General features: G+C 30.7%; 1 long non-coding RNA gene across 1 annotated transcript; it reads right to left on the bottom strand.

The window, feature by feature from the left end:
• Positions 1–15,399: 15,399 nt before the first annotated feature.
• LOC139486213 (uncharacterized) lies at positions 15,400–23,028 on the bottom strand. Its single transcript, XR_011655510.1, has 3 exons — positions 22,849–23,028; positions 19,791–19,913; positions 15,400–15,645 (listed from the first exon to the last, which is right to left on the bottom strand). It is a non-coding gene; the product is annotated as an uncharacterized lncRNA (long non-coding RNA).
• Between the last annotated feature and the right edge of the window lie 393 nt (positions 23,029–23,421).

Below are 23,421 nucleotides of genomic sequence, written 5' to 3'. Positions count from 1 at the left end.
CGTATTCTGTTCAAAATTGTACAATTTGAATCCATATTCTGTTCAGATCTGTTCAATTTGAATCTGTTTTCTGTTCAGAACTGCGCAATTTGGATCCGTCTTCTGTTCAGAACTGTTCAATTTTATCCGTTATCTGTTTAGAACTGTTCAATTTTAATCTGTATTCTGGTCAGAACTGTTAAATTTCAATCCATGTTCTGTTAAGTATTTAATACAATGTATAAGGAATTAGACCTAAGGTAAGGGGTGTAGCATTTCGTGTCAATCATTTTTTATGAATTGCTTTTAAAGCTTCTAACTTAATTGAATGTCTACTACAATATTACTTACCTTTTAATTTTGCTTCATTATCGATATATTTGTCGTCATATTTCAACTTAATTGTGTAAGGCTGAGCTGCTGTGTAAAGCTAAAATATATAAATAGAGAAATCAATCATCAGAGTAATCTCAGCATATACATCTATTCAAATATAAAAAACGATATTGGTAGAATTCAGCGTCTGAGATTGATGTTATCAAATATGTTATAGAATGTGCTTTGAAGAATTTTATAAACTGTGTCGAAGAAATATTAGAATTGTGTCTTTGACAACATTAATAAATTATTCATAGATCCAATGAAGACAAGAACATATTTCTTGCGTTAGCCACGCTACCAAGGCGAATTGAAAGTTAGAATACATAAAATTGAGAATGAAAATTGTCTATCAATATTGGTGTTGTAAGGTTGCTGTATCGAGCATTTACATCTCATTAGCCTGCCATTTTAATTTGAAGATTTTTTTTAAATATTTAAACACTTTTTCGGACAATAAATTAAAATCGTGTCACACTTCTAATTGCTTTCGAGGACAGTTTACACCATCAATTGGACATTGTGACGTAGATATATTTCAATAGCTTTTGTTTCGGTAGAATTTATTTTTAGTTTGAAGTAAAATGTATTTAAAATGCTCAAATCTGGTAGTGAAATTAGTATTTATTTAATGAATTACATGACTTACATCAACTCCTAGACAAAGCACAGACGTCCTTTCTATGAATAACGCATCAAAAGTCTGGTAAGAAATATTGTCCTTCCGTATTTCGCATGCCAAGATCGACTGAAATATTTCACATTCAGAAATCTTAAATGTTTCAAATGAACTATACGTTTAAGATAGGTTCAGAACAGATGCTATAATAAAGTAAAGTAAAGCAGCATAAAAGGACCTCATGATCATAGATACCCACGCTTGCAGAAAAAAACTTTTAACCGGTAAATTCAAATACCAACATTTAAATAGAATGTCATAGTACTCCAATTGTGTGTCCGTGGTATACGTATTTTGTGTATTTTGCTAATTAAACAAAAGTATACCAAACATACTGAACTCAAAGGCTTATTCAAACAGGGGAAGTCCATAAAAAAGATCAAACGATATCAATAATATGGTTATCTGTCCAATCCATTTTATCAAGAAGGAAACTAACAAAATCATAGGGTCGATATGTTATTCAATCAATTTCTTTCAATGTTTTTCTCTCTAGAAAAAACATTATCTCTTCTGCCTACGAATATCTACACATGTAAGGTATTATTTATAACAAATAATCTATATTGATTCATAATTAACTAACTACACTGTTATTGGATTTAATTTGATGAAAACTGCCTATGCAATATAAGGTGTAAATTCGGCCAATATAGATTTTTTTTGTATTGGCCGATTTATTCTATATTGGCCGAGTTGACACAAGTGCAGGATTTCGGAACGTCTCTTGTTTCACCAGTTCCACCATCAGAAAAAAATTAACTGTTACATGGGAAGTTTACAATTTTTAAGACTTTTTACATGCAAAGTTAGAATTTTTTTTTATGATAAACACAAACTGAAGGTCAACTGTTGTTTTGAAGACGCAGTTGTCATTTAGTCATCTTAAACATTGCTGAAAATGTCAGTATGGCATACATTTACGACTAAAGACGGTCACATTCATTTAAAAAGTATTTTGAAAGCAGACGATAGAAGTATTTCAGGTTTGGGGAACGAGTAGATTATCACAAAGTTCATTTTCTTGACGACCTCATGATTTAACGATGGTACACATCGATTTTATAATTAGTTTCTGCATGACACATGCAATGGCAGTACCTTTCCAATTACTATTTATGTTTTGCGTCTAAAATTAATTTATAACACTTTATAGTGACTGAAAAGGGTAGAAAAATTCATTAGATGAGAAAATGCTGAAGACACATGGAGACACTACCAGATCATTATGTATTGCATCTAATAGAAGAAGCAAACTGACATTTGACGTTCCACTTCAAGGTAAAATATTTATCTCTTTTGAAATGAAATTAAATAAATATTGTAACACTGTAGTTAATTAATAAAGATACTATTACGTGTACTTCTGTTTTGGCCTTGTTATTGGTCCTCGGCCAGCTGTATTAGCCTTCGGCTTTGCCTCAGGCCAATACAGCAAGCCTCGGACCAATAACAAGGCCAATACAGAAATACTTACGTAATAATATCATAATATTGTTTTGTTATTTGACGAAGCAAATTTTCCCTGTACAAATGCAATAACGTACGAAAATGAGGAAATATTGCATGATTCTCATTGTGCTAACTGTACGCCATAGTTCAAAGAACTTAGATATAAATAACCACATAAATTTTTATCTTCTAAAACTATTTTTAACAATTTGTGTATATGCCTAATCAGGAGCCTGTAATTCAGTGGTTGTCTTTTGTTTATGTGTTCATATTTGTTTTTTGTTTATTTTTTACATAAATAAGGCCGTTAGTTTTCTCGGTTGAATTGTTTTACATTGTCATTTCGGGGTCTTTTATAACTGACTATGCGGCATGATATTTGCTCATTGTTTAAGGCCGTACGAAGACCTATAATAACATTTGTTGATTTTTGTGATATTTTGGTCTCTTGTAGAGAGTTGTATCATTGGCAATCATACCACATCTTCTTTTTTTATACTGATACATTGTGATACTTACATCAACAAATGTGAAATTTGCAACGCCAATGGAAATATTCGTAGAAATGTTTGAATGCAACAGCAGTTGATTCTTATTTTCTATTCTTGGACAATCCTTTTTATTCTGCAATTAAAGTACTCTATTTAAAAAAAAAGTAACTAAAATATGCATTTCGATGATCTTTTCTCGACGCAACTGAAGTGTGTTTCAAATTTGCTTCTTATTATTGAATTATTTAAAAAAAAAATGATCAAAGAAACCATTATTTAATTATGAATTTCTATAGATTGGATGATAAAACAACACATCCAAGTCTTTCCCCAAAAAGTCGGTATATTGTTTCTTTTAAAATGGTAACACGATGATGACTGCTGTGCCCATATTTGGACTATTTTATTTATTATGTCTGTTTAGTTCACGAATCATTGTAGATATAACGAAATTTGATGCGACTGTCGTACAAGGTGAGAGGATTAGCGCTATAAAACCAGATTCTACATTTGAAAATGCCTGTACCAAGTCAGGAATATGACAGTTGTTGTCCATTCGTTTTTGATGTGTTTTGTCATTTGAATTTGTCATGTGAATAGGGACTTTCCGATTTGATTTTCCTCTTTGTTCAGTATTTTTGTGATTTTACTTTTTAAACAACATTTTAATTGTAATAAGATGACGAACGTTTAATTCTTATTTTTGAACTCAAGGTTTTTCATTTCTCCCTAGAAAACCAAGCAAATAAGTACCTGTATACGATGGATATGATAATGTTCAATCTCAATAAAGAATACACTGTATGTATTTCCACTTAAACGAAGAAAAAAGAGCATGTTATTCACTAGTATGAGTAGAAAACCACACGCTCGCAGGTTTTAAAGACAATCAAAGAACTCTTAAAATGTATATTTATGAATTTCGTGCTACAATAAACTCCTTAGGAAAATTTATTGCCATTGTTGTAATGTTACCTTGATTTTGTGGAATTTTGAATTGTTTCGGGAAATGCTCAATATATGTTGCCGATACTCGACTGTTTTCAAAAAGCTGTACACGTTGATAAACATTTTTAGAACATTCTGTTGGTCACGGTACATAATCTGTTTAGCGTATTTCAATCTTCCACATTATTCTTGGAATATCGGATACATTGTAAAAATATGAATATATTTAACGTTTTACTCCATTTCATTTCTTATTATAGCCGATTCGATGCAACTATTGCAGGCTAATGTTAGAATTATTCCACTTATTTTCTTAACATGTTTTGGAAAACGACTTATTAATGCAAATACCAGTTTTTAAAGTTTGACATATTATATTTCATACTTAACATAAACTTACATTAATACTACAACCTTGACCATTTCTGTCACAGGTTAATGTGTCTCTCTTCCAATGACATTTCAAACTTGTACATTCTGTACATCTTACATAAAAAAAGTAAAACAATTTCTCGTAAGATATGTATTCAATTCCCACATATAAAATCGTCTATAATAAAAAAAAAAGCTTAACATCATTTCATTCTGACATAGAATATATGTAGCTAGACAACCCCTTGAAAACAAATCGTCATATAATACCACGTCTGACATGTCTGGTGATAAGTTATTATTTTTTCTTCTCTTCAATGTTATCGTTTGATTAATCGGTGTGCAAAGTTTTTTTACAAAATAATACATTTTGATGAATGTTTCTCAAATATTTCAACACAGTTATCCGATTTTGATTTTAAACATATTTTATTCATTAAGATATGATAGGATTGAGCAACAGGCACATCCTATAAAAGCTCTCTCCATATTACATGTACAAGGTATAATTCAATTATAACAACTGTATTTAGAATAATGCAATATAGTGGAACATGCATGCTACTTATGAGCACACACGAGCAAACATATGTTTACAGTGTTACTTACTAAATGCAAAGTATATTTAAGTAAAAAAGTCAATTACTCATCATTTATTAAAGAACCTTGAAAAATGCAAATAATCTTAATAAGTCATTATAAATAAGTCATTATACATATATAAATGTGGCTTGAAAGAAACACTCAGCTTTCTTAGTGGATAAAATGAACTAATGTTCAAGTGGAGGAGAAAAAAAATTAAAAATAGAAATAAATGAAACAAAAGTTTCAAACAAAACGTTGAGTGTCACTGATATATTTCTGAACAGATTTAAAAATAGCAATATTCATCATGTTCATATCATATGAAAATAATCTGTTTCCAAAAGGTATCAACTCAATATTTATATCAACATTATGATTATCATTATGGAGTTAAAGGAACCAAGAAGGATCTGTCTTACATCATTGTACTTAGGGCAAATGAACAAGAAATGTGTGTTATCCTCAACAGGGTGTTAACAGTTTGCACCAAAAATGTTCTTGGATAAGATCTGATTAAACAGATGAGATTTTAGGTTACTATCATTATTTCTGAGTTGACAATGCCTTATAATAAGTTTCCTTATCCCATAGTTGAAAGGTTTAAATATATCATTAGTCCTATAAAACTTTTCCAGTCCACTTCTAAATATACCCACACTTTGGGATTTTTGTAAACTCAAAGGAAGACTATTCAAAAGTCTTATAGTGGAAGGAATGAAACTATTAAAATAAGAGCTAGTTCTAGGAAGAGGTGGATAAAAGAGTTATCCGGTACACACTTAATTACCCAGAATAATAGAATTTGCAACATATTCTGTATTTTTATAACGAAAAACCAACATTTAAATCTAATGAAAGATGAAACATTTCCTATATATAACACATTTTTTGTAGAGTTTTATTCGCAATTAACATTTTACACAACCAGACATAAAATGAATTTTACAATAATGTGATAAACAAAGTTTTACTTTAATCTGTTGTTTTATATTTCGGGTCACTCCAAACTCGAAGCAAAAAGGCTCCAATGAATATTTTGCATTCATAGCATAAATGAGTCTTAATCGTTAAGAAAGTTGATTTTTTTGGCAAAACCTTGCTAGAATTAAAGAAAAAAATATGTTGGTTCAAAAGATATAGGTTCACACTGCTTTTCTTAACGTAATTTGTACTTATCTCCCATGCCTATCATGTTTGCACTTACAATACGTGTCTAGCGTTTAAAATTAAATCTCAGTTCCGTTAGGGCTAAGGAATTAATTTATTTGGCCTTTGGTACAATGCAGAGTGCACGAAATTTCTAATAACAAAACAATAATTGACGCACATATCAACCATTCAGGATTAGCAATACTCTTAATTTTGAATACCATGTTATGCTTATAAAATGACTGCGCCGAGAAAATCAAATTGTTTATTGTAACCTACACGGTATTTGATATATATTATAGAATCATACAGTTTATAGTAGGTTAGATTCACAAATATGTATGCCACACAGGAAATTATCTTCAAAACGTCCTGGCATTACTCTCTGAATTTTAACGTTTTTTTTGTCAGAGCTGAACCCACTCAAAAAATGTGAAAAATGTTTTTTTTTATTAGGAAATGCAGTTCTGGTAAAAAGGGCCTGACGATAGTGTACACTTTTGCCATTGATACTTTATATGTCATCAAGTACTGATTATATTGTTACCACAACCGATCCAATATGTAACTACGTGGGTAGATTTTGAACAAAAGTTTCCAAGGAAACCATTTGTGTTTAAAAGTACATATTTTGAACAGACTAAGGCATTTCAAAGAATGGAAAATGTGTAAATATCTGTGTTTAAACGTCGAAAACTATTCGTTAACTACAAAATTGCATGCCTTTTTTAATTTTTATATTCTTCCATTCGAGTAAACATTTCAATGTTTTAACAGGATCATTTCTGTACATTTTTACTGAATTTGGTAATTTCGATAAAAGCACTTGAATCGAGATTATCATGTTTAAAAATCGATTTGTATATCCCAACTCTAACGTGTACATGCTTTTTTACAAAAAAAAAATCAGCAAACATTCAGAGATCGACATATTATCTCCACAGTTAGTCAAAAGTCGAACCCACCCTTGTTTCTAAGGTAAAACGAAAAACAAATAAGAAACAGACTATAAAATAAAAACTAGTTAATCAATAATTTATTTGTCACCAAAAAATACTGTTTTTGGCTCTTTTTGAGCACTATGATAATGAAATGTCGACGCTGTTTAGATTGAAATAGGCGACAATGATAGCCTTCTTCGAGATAAAGATTTTAGAAAGTTTATTTTGTTTTCACGAAACCTTGCTAAAATTAAAGAAAAGTTATTAGGATAGTATTTTTTGGTTTAAAAAATAAATTTACGTCTTGCGTAATTTTTACTAAGCGTAATTTTTACTATCTCCCATGCCTATCAATTTTGCCCCAAAAAATACGTGTCTCATCCTAGATTTAAAAAGACATCTCAGTTCCGTTAGGGCAAAGGCAAATGATTTATTTGGCCTTTGGTATAATGCAGAATGCACGAAATCTCTAATAAGTAAACATAAAATAACGGGCTGACATATCAAACAATCAGGATTAGCTATACTCTTTATTCTGAATACCAAATTATGCTCATAAAAAGGCTGGGCCCATAAAATCGAATAGTTCATTGTAACCTAAAAGAATTCTTGCTATTAAAAAAAAAAACAATTGAAAATATCTTCATGTGTGATCGTTTCCACCATCCTTCGTTTTTCAAAAGGAAATGAAATTCATCTTAACCCGAAAAATATCCAATACTTACGTCAACATATCTGTACAGCGATAGAATTGAACATTTTCCTCAGCAATAACTACACCTTGGCATTTTATAGAAAAACTGTGAGGACCTTGAGATTGAAAAAATAGTATTGATATATGTGTTAGAGCTCTGGGTTTTGTGAAAGCTATTGATTTTGTGATAAGTTATTTCTTCAGAAACAAAAAAAGAAAAGTAGATTAATTGTAAAACAGGAAATCACGAAGGCGTCTTTATGTTGTTTAAAATGTTTTATAAAATCTTTAATATGTGAATATTTTGAAATGAGTAAATAAATAATGCGAACTGAAACAAATAAATAAGGCTTTTCTGTTTTTATTGTTTTGCATTTTTTTTGTGTGTTTGAATTACAAGGGAGGAGTATGTCAGTTGTTATCCATTGGTTTGATGTATTTTATCTTTTGACTTTGCCATTTGATTAGGGACTTTCCGTTTTGAATTTACCTCGGAGTTCAGTATTTTTGGGATTTTACTTTTTACATTTGTTATTTGTTAGAGGTTTCGACATCTGAATCAAATTTTAATCAAATATCAAAAGTATAAATATAAATTGAAACATTCATGTATGTGTTTTTCTTGTGAAGGATTTTTTTTATAAAAATGAATACTTTAAAAAACATTTTATTATCATTTTTTTTATTTTTTTCTCAAGCAATATTAAAAAATACTGGTCATTGCAGAAGGTGTATTAAGTATGCACTGTCTGTGTTTTTAGTTCGGAGTACCATATCTGCTGCCCGCGAATGATGATGATTCATAACCCGATTGGTGGAGCTAAACGCGATAATTTTGAATAAGTGCGATACTCCTTTGCGGTATAGGTCCATTAACGCAGGCCCTGTTGGAATAAACTTGCAAGAAATTAATACAAATTTTTAAACAAACTAGTCCATACGCAAAACCCTATATTTGACAAAATAATAGGATAATTTATGTTTCAAATAAAAACGTGGGGACTTGGGTTTACTGTTCAAACCTTGTTAAACGTTTCCTTTGATTAATAATATAGTATACAAAATTTAGATAAGATGACATATTTTTCCCGTTAATCAATTAAGTGGTAACTGTTTGTATTCTATCACACTACAATTACGCTCTATTATGCAGGTAATGAATATTCTAGTACAAATCAGGATAAGGTATATTTTTGAAATTAAATAGTTGCCACTTTATTTGAACTTAATACACAATAGACATTGATTCTCGAAAGTGCAGAATTTAGAGAGCAACATAGAACATAGAAAGCAATATGCCTATGAATAAGTGGTTTCATAAATGTACCTTTCAATTGTTAAAACTGTTAATTGAATGCTGTGTGGCTATTGGTGTTTAGTGGTGTATGTTTGTTGTCTCTTATGCATATCATTCTATATATTTTTACTCAAAATGCACAATTATACAACTATCCTTTAGCTTCTAGAAGACATTTAAATCGGTGGATACAATGTTTAAGAACTTATAAATAGTTTTTTTGAAACGCTTGGTAAATCTCAAATTTTAAAGTATAAATATGAAGCTTAATAACAACACGACGGGTGAAACATGTGGAGCAGGATCTGCTTACCCTTCTGGAGCACCTGAGATCACCCCTAGTTTTTGGTGGGGTTCGTGTTGTTTATTCTTTAGTTTTCTATGTTGTGTCATGTTTACTATTGTTTTTTTGTTTGTCTTTTTCATTTTTAGCCATGGCGTTGTCAGTTTGTTTTAGATTTATGAGTTTGACTGTCCCTTTGGTATCCTTCGTCCCTCTTGTATTAAACTTTTTTGTCGGGTGGATAAATATCGCATTTTATGGGGTTAGTGGTATAATCCTTTTTGATATATCTCTTTTTAAGATACATACCTGACGGTAGATCATCAAGTCCAATTTTACAGGGACTTGATATATTATTTCTTGTTAATGATCCATTACGTTTGTTTACTGTGCAGTGTGCTGTGTTGATGCAATACTTTGCCAATTTATCGGGCATCCTCACTTTAAAATGAACTTTAGTTTTCTGCTAAATATGATAAAGGTAGACATTAAATAAAGACACCACACTCAAAATGACAATGAAGTTAAATCGTCTGAGAAAGAAACCATTATCTTCTGCTGAATATATTTACCTATATTCCACACCACTTCGTGTTATTTGCAGATTGTGAACACCGGTATTATGATAATAATACAATGTTGACTGCTGTACCCCTATTTTTGACATTTTTACCTATTATGTCTGTTTGTCATGTTCACACATCGTTTTCTTTATAATTGAATTTGATGCGACTTTCATACGAGTGAGAGGTTTAACTAGCTATAAAACCAGGTTCAATCAAACATTTACTACATATAATAAAATGCCTGGACCAAGTCAGGAATATTACATTTGATTAGTATCTTTTCGTTTTGAATTTACCCCGGAGTTTAGTATTTTTGTGGTTTTATTTTATACTACTGTTTCTTTTATATTATGACTAGATTTTTGCAATAAATTCATAGGATGTTTACGGTTTGATACTGTAGTCTTAGAGAACACGATTTACATATTCGGTGTTATTTGCTTTTAATTTCTAGAAACAATGAATATTTTTAAATTGGTACTTCGTCTCTTTTGCTTCAATATAAGTTATTAGTGTGTGCTTCGGACAATTCTTGGGCTAAGTTATTTTCGAAGCTTTCAGCAATTTTTCGTTTGTTGTTTTCTTACATCTCTGTCCCAGGAAAGAGTATGTTTAAACGAAGTCATCACTCGCACTATTTTCTTTATTTAGGAATTTCGTGCGTTTTTTGTCTTTTTTGTTTTGTTTGCCGTGAATTGTTTTGACATAACTCGGTGGTTTTCCTAATTTAATTAGTTTATCAAATATATATATTTATTAAGATGTGGTATAAGAACCAAAGAGTAAAATACCATTCAAGTCACAATTTGTAAAAATGTAAACCAATATAGGTAAAAGTTCGGCCTAAAACCAAACAGCAAGCTATAAAGGTAACCTTAAATGTCTTGTGTAAAACAGTGCTACATCGTCTACGTTATTGATCGTCTTGAACCTACATGTATGTCACATGTCTTTGGAGAATATTGTACGCCTTAAACATAAAATTAACATTAGCAATGATCCATTTTCCAACTTTTGAAAATGAACTGTGTATATGAGGTCAAGGCCTAATGAACTCTGCAGGACACATTGTAATTATTCCAAACACCACATAGAGTTATAACCTATGTTTATATACCGAATAAGGCTGATCTGATGATTTTAGTTTCTGAGAAACAGACGCAATCATAAGAACACACGAAAAAAACCACTGTACAGTATGTATAAGCAGTTGCTTAACATGAGGTACAAAATAATAACATAATGACAGACGTAAATGCCATAACAATCATGACGTTTGGTGGGGTTTGCGTTGCTTAGTCTTTAGTTTTCTATGTTAGGTCTAATTCATTATTTTTTGTCTGTTTGTCTCTTTCTTTTTAGCCATGGCGTTGACAGTTTATGTTCGATCTATGCGTTTAAATGTCCATCTTGTGTCTTTCGCCCCTAGTTTAAATTATTTATTCCGGTTTCACCTCCCATGGAAAAGTGCATAGCAAACATCCAATGTACAACATCACAATTTAAAGGTTGTTATTTTAAACGTTAAGAAAGTATTACAGAGCAACTAACGACAATTACCGGATCACAAAGTACACTGTAGTAAACATGGTAAAATAAATGTGTGAACAGTAGATATAGTTTTTAATGATTACTACATGTACTTTTCGTCTATTTTAATCATTCGAAAAGTAAAGTGTTTATAACTTGATACCTCATTTTTTGGAAAACTAAGTTAATGTTATACAGAAATAATATTTTGGCTTAAAAAGTTAAAAAAAAGAAATTCTCTTGACCTTTTCGTAACTCTTTGTGTAAAAGATAATCATGTCTTCTTTATTCTAAACGACAGTGTAGTAAAATATACTTGCGTGTATATTTCAGAAAATATGTTGCCATTTTCAGTACTTTTATTTTCTACAAGAAGTATGCTCTGAAGTTGGAAAGGTACATTGATTTTAATCAGAGGTTCAATCTAATGTTTTTTAATTTTAAAGTGTGTTTGTTTGTTTTGTCTATTTCCTGTTTATAACCCTTGTTTATGTATCCTTTTTTGTTATTGTATTGCACTTGCTATTGTTTTTTGTATTGATACATACATCATCATCATGTTCTATCTCGATAGTTTTCTCTAAATTAGATAACTTCGCACAAAATCCGACAATAGATGGTATCCAAGTCAACAAGTCTTTTCGACATGACATGCACCTAAAACAAACATCCTTATTTTCTGTACATGTATATGTCGTGTATATTTTATTATTTTGTACAGGTTATTACTTGTACAAAAACTTTGTATGAGTTATTACTTGTATGATGCCATCATACAAGTTATTACCTGTACAAATATAACTGTACCAGTAATTACTTGTACAATTTATTGTTGAGAAAAAGATATTAACTTGTACAACACAATATCTTTGAGTTGTATGTACTTTTAATTTTGCTTTTAACAAAATGTTTTACTGAAAAACTCCTTTCTTTGAGTTAGTGAGTCTGGGATTTGTTTGTCAATTGTCGGGTATTATTTTTTTTTTTTATATTTTCTCATATTGATATATTTATAAAATAAAAAGATGTGGTATATAAATAAAGGCAACAGTAGTATACCGCTGTTCAAAATACATAAATCCATGGACAAAAAACAAAATAGGGTGCAAGTGAGACATCTCTCCACAAGAGACCAACATGACACAGAAATTAACAACTATATATCACCGTAGTTGTTTATTATTTCTTGTCATAGAGCGGATGTAATTTTGAAATCTATCTTGTGTTTGTTTTTCTTTCTTTTTTCAAATGAGTATTCTGAAATTAGTGTTTTTGTTTTGTTTTGTTGTTGCATGGGATATACAAGTACCTGGCCACGTTAACGTAATATTTCTGATTGTATCCATCATAATGCCCATCTGATGAGTAAAGCCTTTTTCAACTGATTTTTTTATAGTCCGTTCTTTTGTCCCATGAACGGGGAGGTTTGGGATACCGTTAACATGTTTAAGCCCGCCACATTAGTATGTGCCTGTCCCATGTCAGGAGCCTGTCATTCGGTGGCTGTCGTTTGTCAATGTGTTATATATTTGTTTTTCGTTCATTTTTGTATATAAATTAGGCCGTTAGTTTTCTCGTTTGATTTGTTTGACATTTGCCATTTCGGGGCCTTTTAAAGCCGACTATGCGGTATGCGCTTTGCTCATTGTTAAAGACCGTGTATTGACCTATAGTTTTTAATTTCTGTGGCATTTGGGCTCTTGTGGAGAGTTGTTTCATTGACAATTATGCCACATCTTCTTCTTTATATCAGTATTATTTTTGAAATGTTAGAAGAATTCAGACACACGACGAACGCAAAGTAACAACTTAACCTAGCATGATACTTTGAGTAAATTTAGCTAAACAGCGTGTTGCCACTTAAATACGGACTACTAGTGCAAAGTTGTAAAAAGCAAAAATAAAATAACACCCTTCTACCATTTATCTAAAAAAATGAATCATGATAAAAAGTTGCATATGTTATATCACACAATGTCAAATCCTTTCTCTGAATCTTTTCAATTTTATTTTGACTCATTAAACCAATCATGAACTTTTGTTCCTATTGTTCAATTTTCGGCAATATTCAGTACAACTTCTTTGATATTTCTACAGTCAAACAGACCTCTATCTACTATTTACACTGTTACATTGCCTCCAATTTCTTTATCTTTTAATCATCTTTTGGCATGTGCTGTTCTTATCAAAGGGTAAAGTCCATCAACTGCACAATATAAATAATTTCGTCTCCTTTACGAATGTGTTTTTTCAATTACTGCTACATTCAAAAATCATATTGTCGTAAGAAATATCTTTGAAATGCTGTGTATTTCTAACTTAATTTGGCTTCATTTATATAACTAGTATTCTCTCTGTACTATCTTATGCGAGTAAAAGCGAATTATTAGAGTTAATTATTTCTTTAAATTTTTTTTCTGCACTGTTTTCAATCTTTACACCTAAGTTTTGACTTGTTGTTTTAAGTTTTGCTTATATATTTGTTATTAAAAAAGTACACACCTGTTGAAAGTTTAAAACTTGATGTCTAAGTCATTAATTATTTGTTTAAAGGGAAACGATTTCTTGAGAACATCAAATATAATGATTTGTACAAGTTATTATCTTTTTCTCAGTAAAAATTGTACTAGTAATTACTTGTACAATTGTATTTGTACAAGTAATAACTTATATGATGGCTTCATACAATTAATCAATGGCATAAAATGTGTGTACAAGTAATAACATGTACAAAATGATAACGTGTACACGATGTATATTATATGAATAATCTTTGTGAAAAATGAAAATGAAATATTTTTTTCTCTCATTTTTGTTTAAATACACGTGTTGAATTATATACAAATAGAAGCTTTCAAATTAAGGTTTGAACAGATTATGTTCGAATTGAGACTAAAAACATTATTCATCGACACCATTTTTTAAAGAAAACTCAGATACCTACGAATAAAATCTGAAGTCAACCTTTACGAGAGCGCTTTTTTTTTGTTCTGCGGTCCAATAATTTTAATACCGATTTTTGAAATTGGAATGTTTGCTTCACTCAATAGTTTTGATGCAAAAAAAACTACACTGTAAATATTACCGAAATTGAGCAATCATTTAATTTACATTGTATTATAATATCCAATTGCATTCTACATGGAAAATGCATTGCCTTGTATCTTCTCTTTTGTTGACTAGAATATAATTTGAAAAGAAGGAAGTATGTATGTACATTGTACATTGTCTCATCAAATTGTTGGTGTAGGACAACAGTGTCTTAATTAATAGAAACCCTGATATTACAACGGGAATAAAAGAGGGACGAAAGATACCAGAGAGACAGTCAAACTCATAACTCGAAAATAAACTGACAACGCCATGGCAAAAAACGAAAAAGACAAACAGACAAAAAATAGTACACATGACACAACCTAGAAAACTAAAGAATAAGCAACACGAACCCCACCAAAAACTAAAGATGATTTCAACTTCACCATTTGGAACTCTGGGTTTAATAGCTTCCTTGTGAGCCGCAACCCTCTATCAAGAAAATCATGATCGGAAATACAAGCACGGGCATATCGTATCAACTGGGAGATATATACCCCCGTATAAACTAACTATGATATTTTATCGATGTTAGTAACTGTTAAAATATACATGTACAATGTAGCTATCTAGAGTTTATTTGATTTTTTTTTGCAAGGCAAACAGATTTAATGTTACACTTTGTAAATCTGCTGTTTCTCAAACCACACCTCTTTCGTGGAGATATATACTATTAATAGATAATTATATCTAATTGTGTTGATGTACTGGTTCAAAGATATGACCTCTATGTTTCATTTCGTAAAGATACAAGTTTGGAATGTTACAAAAAATGTACCAGTAAATATGCATATGCAATGAATCAAATTAAGATCTGTAGAAAACGTGAAGTCAAGATATGGGTTGTATCTAAGTTTTATAGATGTTCGAGGCAGATAATCGTTGACAATATGCCGCACAGCCCTATATTTTGACCTTTGTTAAAAAAAAAGTAGTGCATATAGACTTTCCTTTCTAGGATATATATTTCTTTTCAAAACTTCATAGTAAAAGTGGTACAGTTTTAGTCGTAAAAGGAGTTCCCACGATAAATTGCATTTATAGAAATGCAACCTTAAGATGGCTTATATTTGCTTCCTCCTGACCTTCCGTATAAGATGTTCTTACTTTCTCTCGTCGTAGTCCCATCCACAGTTTGGGTTCAAAGTGCTCATGCATGACTCACAATCATTGTATGAGGAACAAGTTTCAAACTTTATTTTCTGAAACTAAGAAAAAAAGTATGAATGTATATACATATAATTATGCTGATATTTGATCATATTGACCATCGCAGTTGATGCTTGTACGTTCTCGGAATATACATCTACATGTGAATGACTTAAATATGCTCCGTTTAGTCAATTTATATATAAACGTAAGGCTTGTTTCACGAATGGATGATGGCAAAAAACAACCCAAACAAGTACATGAAAACAAGGATAAACGTATTCTTACGTGTAGATAGTTATAATTGACTTTCAATTACTACTTTTTATGTGACATGCATGTTTTGACCGATATCTTTAGATGTGTTTATCAATTTTTTACCAGTAATCTATTTACAACCTAGTAATTATTAAAATTATGTGTGTCCAAACTAAAATATCAATCAGATAACATCCTGCATGTGTACATATTAAGTGTAAAGAATTTTTAAACAGTTTGAGAGAGGGACGAAAGATACCAGAGGGACAGTCAAACTATTTGAGAATAGCATGCCTACTGCCAAAGTATAAGTATGGGCAGGATGTAAATTTATAAATGTTCATAACTGAAAGGCATAATAAATATTTAATATAAATGCTAAATATAATCAATATTGATAACGATAAAGACATTATTCTGAACGAAAATGTTAGATGTAAACACTTCAAAAATAAATTTGTATTTGTAAAATTTTATCAAGTAGTTAACGTTAAAATTATATAATTTTACGGTCTTAAAAACCACATCAACGAACAAAAAAAAAGGATGTTATATCTCATTTGTAAAACGCTTAAGGACAGTACAGCAGAACTTATTAACCAATATATGTGTATATAAAATAGAAAAGGTTTAAAATTGTAAGTATTGCATTCACGTGTAAACTTAGTTACTGATGAGTCTTATGTAGACGAAACGCGCGTCTTGCGTATTAAATTATAATCCTGGTACCTTTGATAACAATTAACCCTTTGAAAACTTGATTGCCAATGCGATTTAGAGATTGATAATTATACTATGTACCCCGCTAGATGTCTTTTCGGTATATTTTGCTTTGAGGCTGTCCCGTTTGTGAAATCCTCCTTTATTCATATTTGCCCTTATTAGTATAATTATCAGCGCAATTGCCCAGATATTACGAATCTTTAATATACTTGCAATATCAAATACCAATAAACTAATCTAGTACCTTATAATTCTACAACAACAGAAGAAACTTAGATAAAACTAGAGGCTCTCAAGAGCCTGTGTCGCTCACCTTGGTCTATGTGCATATGAAACCATGGACAAAGATAAATTCATGACAAAATTGTGTTTTGGTGATCATGATGTGTTTGTAGATCTTACTTTACTGGACATTCTTCTTGCTACAATTATCTCTATCTATAATGAACTTGGCCCGGTAATTACAGTGGATAATATATTCTAATAATTTACAAAAATTTATGAAAATTGTAAAAAAAAAATGACTATTAAGGGCAATAACTCCTTAAGGGGTAAACTGACGATTTTGGTAATGTTAACTAATTTGTAGATCTTACTTTGCTGAACATTATTGCTGTTTACAGTTTATCTCTATCTATAATAGTATTCAAGATAAAAAATTACTAATTCTGGGGCAGCAACCCAACAACAGAGTGTCTGTTTTGTCTGAAAATTTCAGGGCAGATAGATCTTGACCTGATAAACAATTAATCCCCGTCAGATACTTAAAAATGCTTTGGTTTCAGAGATTTAAGCCAAAATCTACATTTCGCCCCTATGTACTATTTTTAGCCATGGCGGCCATCTAGGTTGGTTAGCAGGGTCACGCCACACATTTTTAAAACTTAATACCCAAATGATGATTGTGGCCAAGTTTGGTTAAATTTGGCCTAGAAGGTTCAGAGAAGAAGATTTTTTTTTAATGAAAATTGTTAAAAGTTGACTATAAAAGGCAATAACTCCTTAAGGGGTCGACTGACCATTTTGGACATGTTGACTTACTACATGTATTAGATCTTACTTTGCTGAACATTATTGCTGTTTACAGTTTATCTCTATCTATGATAGTATTCAAGATAATAACCAAAAACTGCAATATTTCTTTAAAAAAATCCAATTGGGGGGCAACAACCCAACAACCAGTTGTCCAATTCATCTGAAAATTTCAGGGTAGATAAATATTGACTTGATTAACAATTTGACACCGTCAGATTGGTTCTAAATGCTTTGGTTTCAGAGTTATAAGCCAGAATCTATATCAATTTTAGCCATGGCAGCCATCTTGGTTGGCTTTCCGGGTCAACAGACACATTTGTGCAACTACGTACCCTTATAATGATTGTGGACAAGTTTGGTTAAATTTGACTTGGTAGTTTCAGAGAAGAAGATTTTTGTAAAAGATTACAAAAAATTACGAAAAATTGTTGAAAATTTACTATAAAAGGAATAACTCCTTAAGTGGTCAATTGACCATATTGATCATGTTGACTTATTTGTAGATCGTACTTTGCTTAACATTATTGCTGTTTACAGTTTACCTCTATCTATAATAGTATTCAAGATAATAACCAAAAACCGCAATATTTCTTTAAAAATTACCAATTGGGGGGCAGCAACACCACATCAGGTTCTCCGATTCATCTGGAAATTTTAGGGCAGATAGATCTTACCCGGATTAACAATTTTACCTCGCGTCAGATTTGCTCTAAATGCTTAGGTTTCAGAGATATAAACCAAAATCTACATTTTACCCCTATGTTCTATTTTTAGCCATGGCGGACATATTGGTTGGTTGGCCGTGTCACCGGACACATTTATTGAACTAGATACCCCAATGATGATTGTGGCCAAGTTTGGTTAAATTTGACCCAGTAGTTTAAGAGGAGAAGATTTTTGTAAAAGTTACCAGACGACGCCGGACGACGACGACGACGACGACGGACGACGGACGACGGACGCAAGGTGATGCAAAAAGCTCACTTGGTCCTTCGGGCCAGTTGAGCTAAATAAAGGCAATGGTTCTTCAAAGTGTAAAATTGTGTTGGAAATATGAATCTTGTGACAATGATTGGTTTTTGAGTTTCATTATAAACAAAAGATGTTGTTGAAGCGTTCTACCAATTTTCAATTCCTACTATTAAAGCCAAATACAAAGATTTGTTACGTTTTTCTTATATATTGAGTAAACTATCTTTAAGTTTCTGCAATATGAATCTTCAATTTTGGCTGCACATGGAGTATATAAATATCCCATTGATATGGTAGTGTAAGTCTTGCCTTTTTACATATTGATGTCCTTGGTAAAAAAGTTGCGGACATGGGAAAACTAGTCAGCCTATAATTTCTAATCTTATGTCATGTCATCCAATTCATACCGAATTATTTTTATAATTGTGTTTTTACTTTCTATAAGCAATGCGCGGGATGGTACTAATAGAGCAGAAATAATTAATGTTTTTGCGCCCGAAGTATCTTAGTTCACACAAGTTTTTTTTTTAAGGTTTTACCTGCCCAAATATTTTTGTTTGACCATAGTGTTAACTGTTTTTCTTTGACTTTGATCACTTCATTGCCTCCTTGGTATGTTGAAATTTGGTATTTACAAACATAAAAAGTTATTTAAACGATCATAACTGTAAATACATGTGTTGCTCTTCTTTGGTGGCTTCATTTTTACAAATTTGAATTAAGTGATAATAATTCGTATAATAAAATTATTTAAATGTATACTGACATGTTCATGTTTTTAATCTAAATATTAACATTGTTGATGTGTATCTTTGTAAAGTTTTCACCAGTGCATTGACAAACTACGAACACATTGTCAGTCATCGTACATCAACATTGAATTCAATGTTCATTTTCGTGGGTGTCTATTTTTGTGGTTTGAGACAAAAACTTGCATTTTGGTGGGTATTTGATTTCGTGGTTTTGCCAATCTATGCATACTAAACTTATAGAAAATTGTAAATCGTTGAAATTTAAATACTGGTACTTGGTTCGCCCGTCTGCCTGCAGCCACGAAAGCCACGAAAATTGGTATCCAACGAATAATAATGAATCCACAGTATTTTAGATACAATAAATACATCTAATGTAATAAAAAATGAAAGAGGTATTTTTTTAGGAGAGACGATTACACACGTTTTACCAATTTATCTATTTACAACTTCAAATGTCTTACCTTATTTGACGATAATGCATACATATAATGTTGTTCTGTCTTGATCTTGATTATTTTCGTAGTATCAAATGACTGAAAATCTGCGTTCTTTATCATCTCATCATCAATCACGTAAGGCCTGATCTAATGGAAAAAGACCTCAACATTTGAATTCAATAAACAAAATTAACAACTTGTAAGTACCCATGGAGATAACAAAGGCAAAACAAACATTTTGTTTCAAAAATAACTTGTCTGTTACATACGTTATTGAGATGATCATTCAGTTTATAAAAATGAAACTAAATAATTGTGGTTTGAAAGTGGTATGTTGAGGAAACAGTTGTATGACGCTGTTCAAAAGTTATAAATCGTTTGAGAGACAATTAATCCGGATTAAAAATAATAAAACCGAGGGGAAAAAATCAACCATCAGAGGAAAATGACGGAACAACAGAAAACTAGTACTGAACTGTTACATAAACAAACGCTAACATACATAAAAACGAACTGTGTGATAACAACTGCTATAATTTGGTATAGGACGATTAAAGGAAACAATTGGTTGGTTGAATCTTCTTTTATGGCTATCAACACCTCTAGCTTATATGGCAATGGTAAAAGATGTATATGAGATTCAAAAACGTATCATTATATCAGGGTTTTTTTAAGGTATGATTTTACATCATTTACTATGTGGTGATTCGTATCAATATGGCCAAACACTTGAGAGCGAGGGATTGCGAAGGATTGCAAAGAAAATAAAGATATTAAATACATGTGATATGTTGTTTGAAATTGGCATCAACAAGTTTGTAATATTCAACGTCATAAATACACTATCACTTCGCCTTTATATATATTTCCTGACCAACATTATGTTTGTGACCTCTTCACTGTAACCAATGAATTGTTTAGACAATCTTTTTCATATAATACTTTTTTTTGGTATTGAACATTCATCATGCCGCACGTAACAATTGTTGTCACTTTGGTATTTGAGTGACTGTTTATTATTTATAAAACTACTATATAACCAATGTAATTTTTCTGATAAAATGGTTGGATCAAATTTTTTGAAATTTTTCTATTTTTGTCAAAGGGTCAAAGTAATTACTTCGTCAAAAATTATGAAAATTAAACGAAAATTAATTTTAGTGAAGGCGTTGGGTACCACCTTAAATCTTTAAGATAATGGGATTCAATCTACGGTTCATCAATACAAACGAGCTAGTATATTGAAATAGTAGAATTACCATTATCTTTTTTCTCAATCAGTTTTTATGATAACTAAAAATTTACACTTGATGATAAAACAAAATGTTTTATTAAAACACACAGGGTCTTTTACATTACATTTTACTATATTTTACCGGTAAACCATTACAATACCGTCTAATATTAACTATACCAATAGAACAATATTCAAAGATTGTAAAATTACAGCGTTGAATAGGTAACCGTTTATAATAAGTTAATTAATATGATTGATAAGTTTACGTGTATTTTTTTTAACGGTTTACAACATCACTGTAAAATTCAAAACATGCTCTTCTGTTTATATCCAAGTTTTCTACAGGTATAGCGAACCTTGAAGACCAAATCTTAGTATCTATGAAAGAATTAAATAAAGATTTTAAGTAATTTGTTGTCACGAAATACCTGACTCAATAATTTACTAGCAACACATAAATTTTTTGTTGTGTTTTAAAACCACTGCTGAAGGTAAGGGGAAGATTAAGTGCTCACAGGCTTGTTTAACCCCGTATCTTTTTAGGAGCATGTAGTTTATCAGTTGGTTCATGAATGTGATATTTGTTTTTTGTATATTGTAATGTTATAATTCAAGCCGTTATTTTTTCTAAGTTGACTTTTTTCCTATTTTTCATTTCGGACCTTTTATAGCCGACTAAACGGTATGAATTTTTCTCATTATTGAAGGCAGTATGACTGCTTATAATTTTTGCATCCACTTCATTTCAACTTTGGTGGGTAGTTGTATATCTGGCCATCATGTCTTTTTTTATATATTAACCAGATCATTTAAACTTCATAAAAAGCTTTAACACCAAATTCAACAATTGAAATAATGCCTATAGTGTAATCAAAATGTTCTGTAATTATAACAACAAGATCATGATTAATTTTTAAAAGTTTGAATACTAGTGTTCGACTAAAGGGACGAACCTGTCTATTGGCAATCCATAATATGTGTGCATATCTTAAGATGTTGATATAAACCGATCTCCATTGTTCAAGAAAACATTTTAAAATTCCGGACAATCAAGTCCTTGATTCATAAACATCCATATGATTAATACAGGATTATGGAGCTGTTTTCTGATTATGCTGTTTGTTTAAATAACGGGTTTTGGCCATACAGAATCTTTAAAAATGAGTCAAATAGATGTACATGTATCAACTTAAATGCTTAGAAAAATATACATTTGAATGAAGTAATACTTTATTGGAAAAAGGCGTATATGATATAGGAACAAATACATAGTACATGTATATGCTATAGGAAAGAATACATAACGAAAAATGAAAAACAGCAAAGACCAATACATAAAAGCATAATAAGAAAACAAATAAAATTAAGTAACAATATGTGATCTTATTGACCACGCAGATTTTATGTAATTACACATTTTTGATATGCAAAACAGACGTTAATTTTAATAAATACTGTAATTAAGATTTGTTTGACCAAGAAAAATATAATTTTGGTAAAAATATTTACGCCTTATTGATCTATAGGCAGGGCATACTAATAAAAAGTGGTATTTTATAATAGAATATGTAAATTAATTGTTAGTGTTAATTTAAAAATAACAGGAAATTTATATTATTAATCATTCCAAGACATATCAAGACCATTGTATAATATACAATATCACAAAAAACATCAATGTTAATTGTACAATTGATTTATCGTTCTGTTAACGTTTGAGTTTCTATATCGCTATCCTGTCTATCGCTTTTCATTCCGTATATATATATATATATATATATTATGTGTCCGAATAACAGAAAATACGTATTATTAGTTTGTATAAAATTTAAATGATTACCTTACCTTTCCAATCCGGCCATCCTCTGTTCCAACAAAAAGTACCGAAATTTCATCATTCTGGACAATATCAATTGACGTTATTACCACTGTTCCTGCATAAAGAGGATATCTACTTTCAGTACAGTTTACATCTCTGCACTTATAAGAGGTGTTGCGAAAATAAAAATTGTCTGCTTGCTCATTACATATCTGTAATTATAATAAAAATATTGTTAATTATTAGATTTTAAAGCTAAGCCGTACATCCATTTTAATTTATCATCGCAAATTTCCCAACGATCATATATATACAAAATTATTTCGCTTGGCAAAATCGGACAAATCGTATTACTATTGTATTTTTCACATTGTTTAAATATCGGTGTATCTGTTATTATCATGATTATACCTTCGTTAAACTCAATTGAAAGCGCCTTAATCCTGTCGACTGGTCCGTCCGTTTGTAAACCATAATCAGTGTGATGCATGGGCAATTTTTTATTTAGTCTTTGAATTATTATTTCTTCTTATTTTCATTCCATCGGCGTGTTCTTTCTCCTACTCGTACAATCTTACTAATATTGTATTAAAAATTGT

The sequence above is a fragment of the Mytilus edulis genome, chromosome 1 (genome assembly GCF_963676685.1).
Source record: "Mytilus edulis chromosome 1, xbMytEdul2.2, whole genome shotgun sequence".
Lineage (NCBI taxonomy): Eukaryota > Metazoa > Mollusca > Bivalvia > Mytilida > Mytilidae > Mytilus > Mytilus edulis.
Note: the sequence above shows the minus strand (reverse complement) of the source record. Positions and strands in the feature narration are given on the sequence as shown.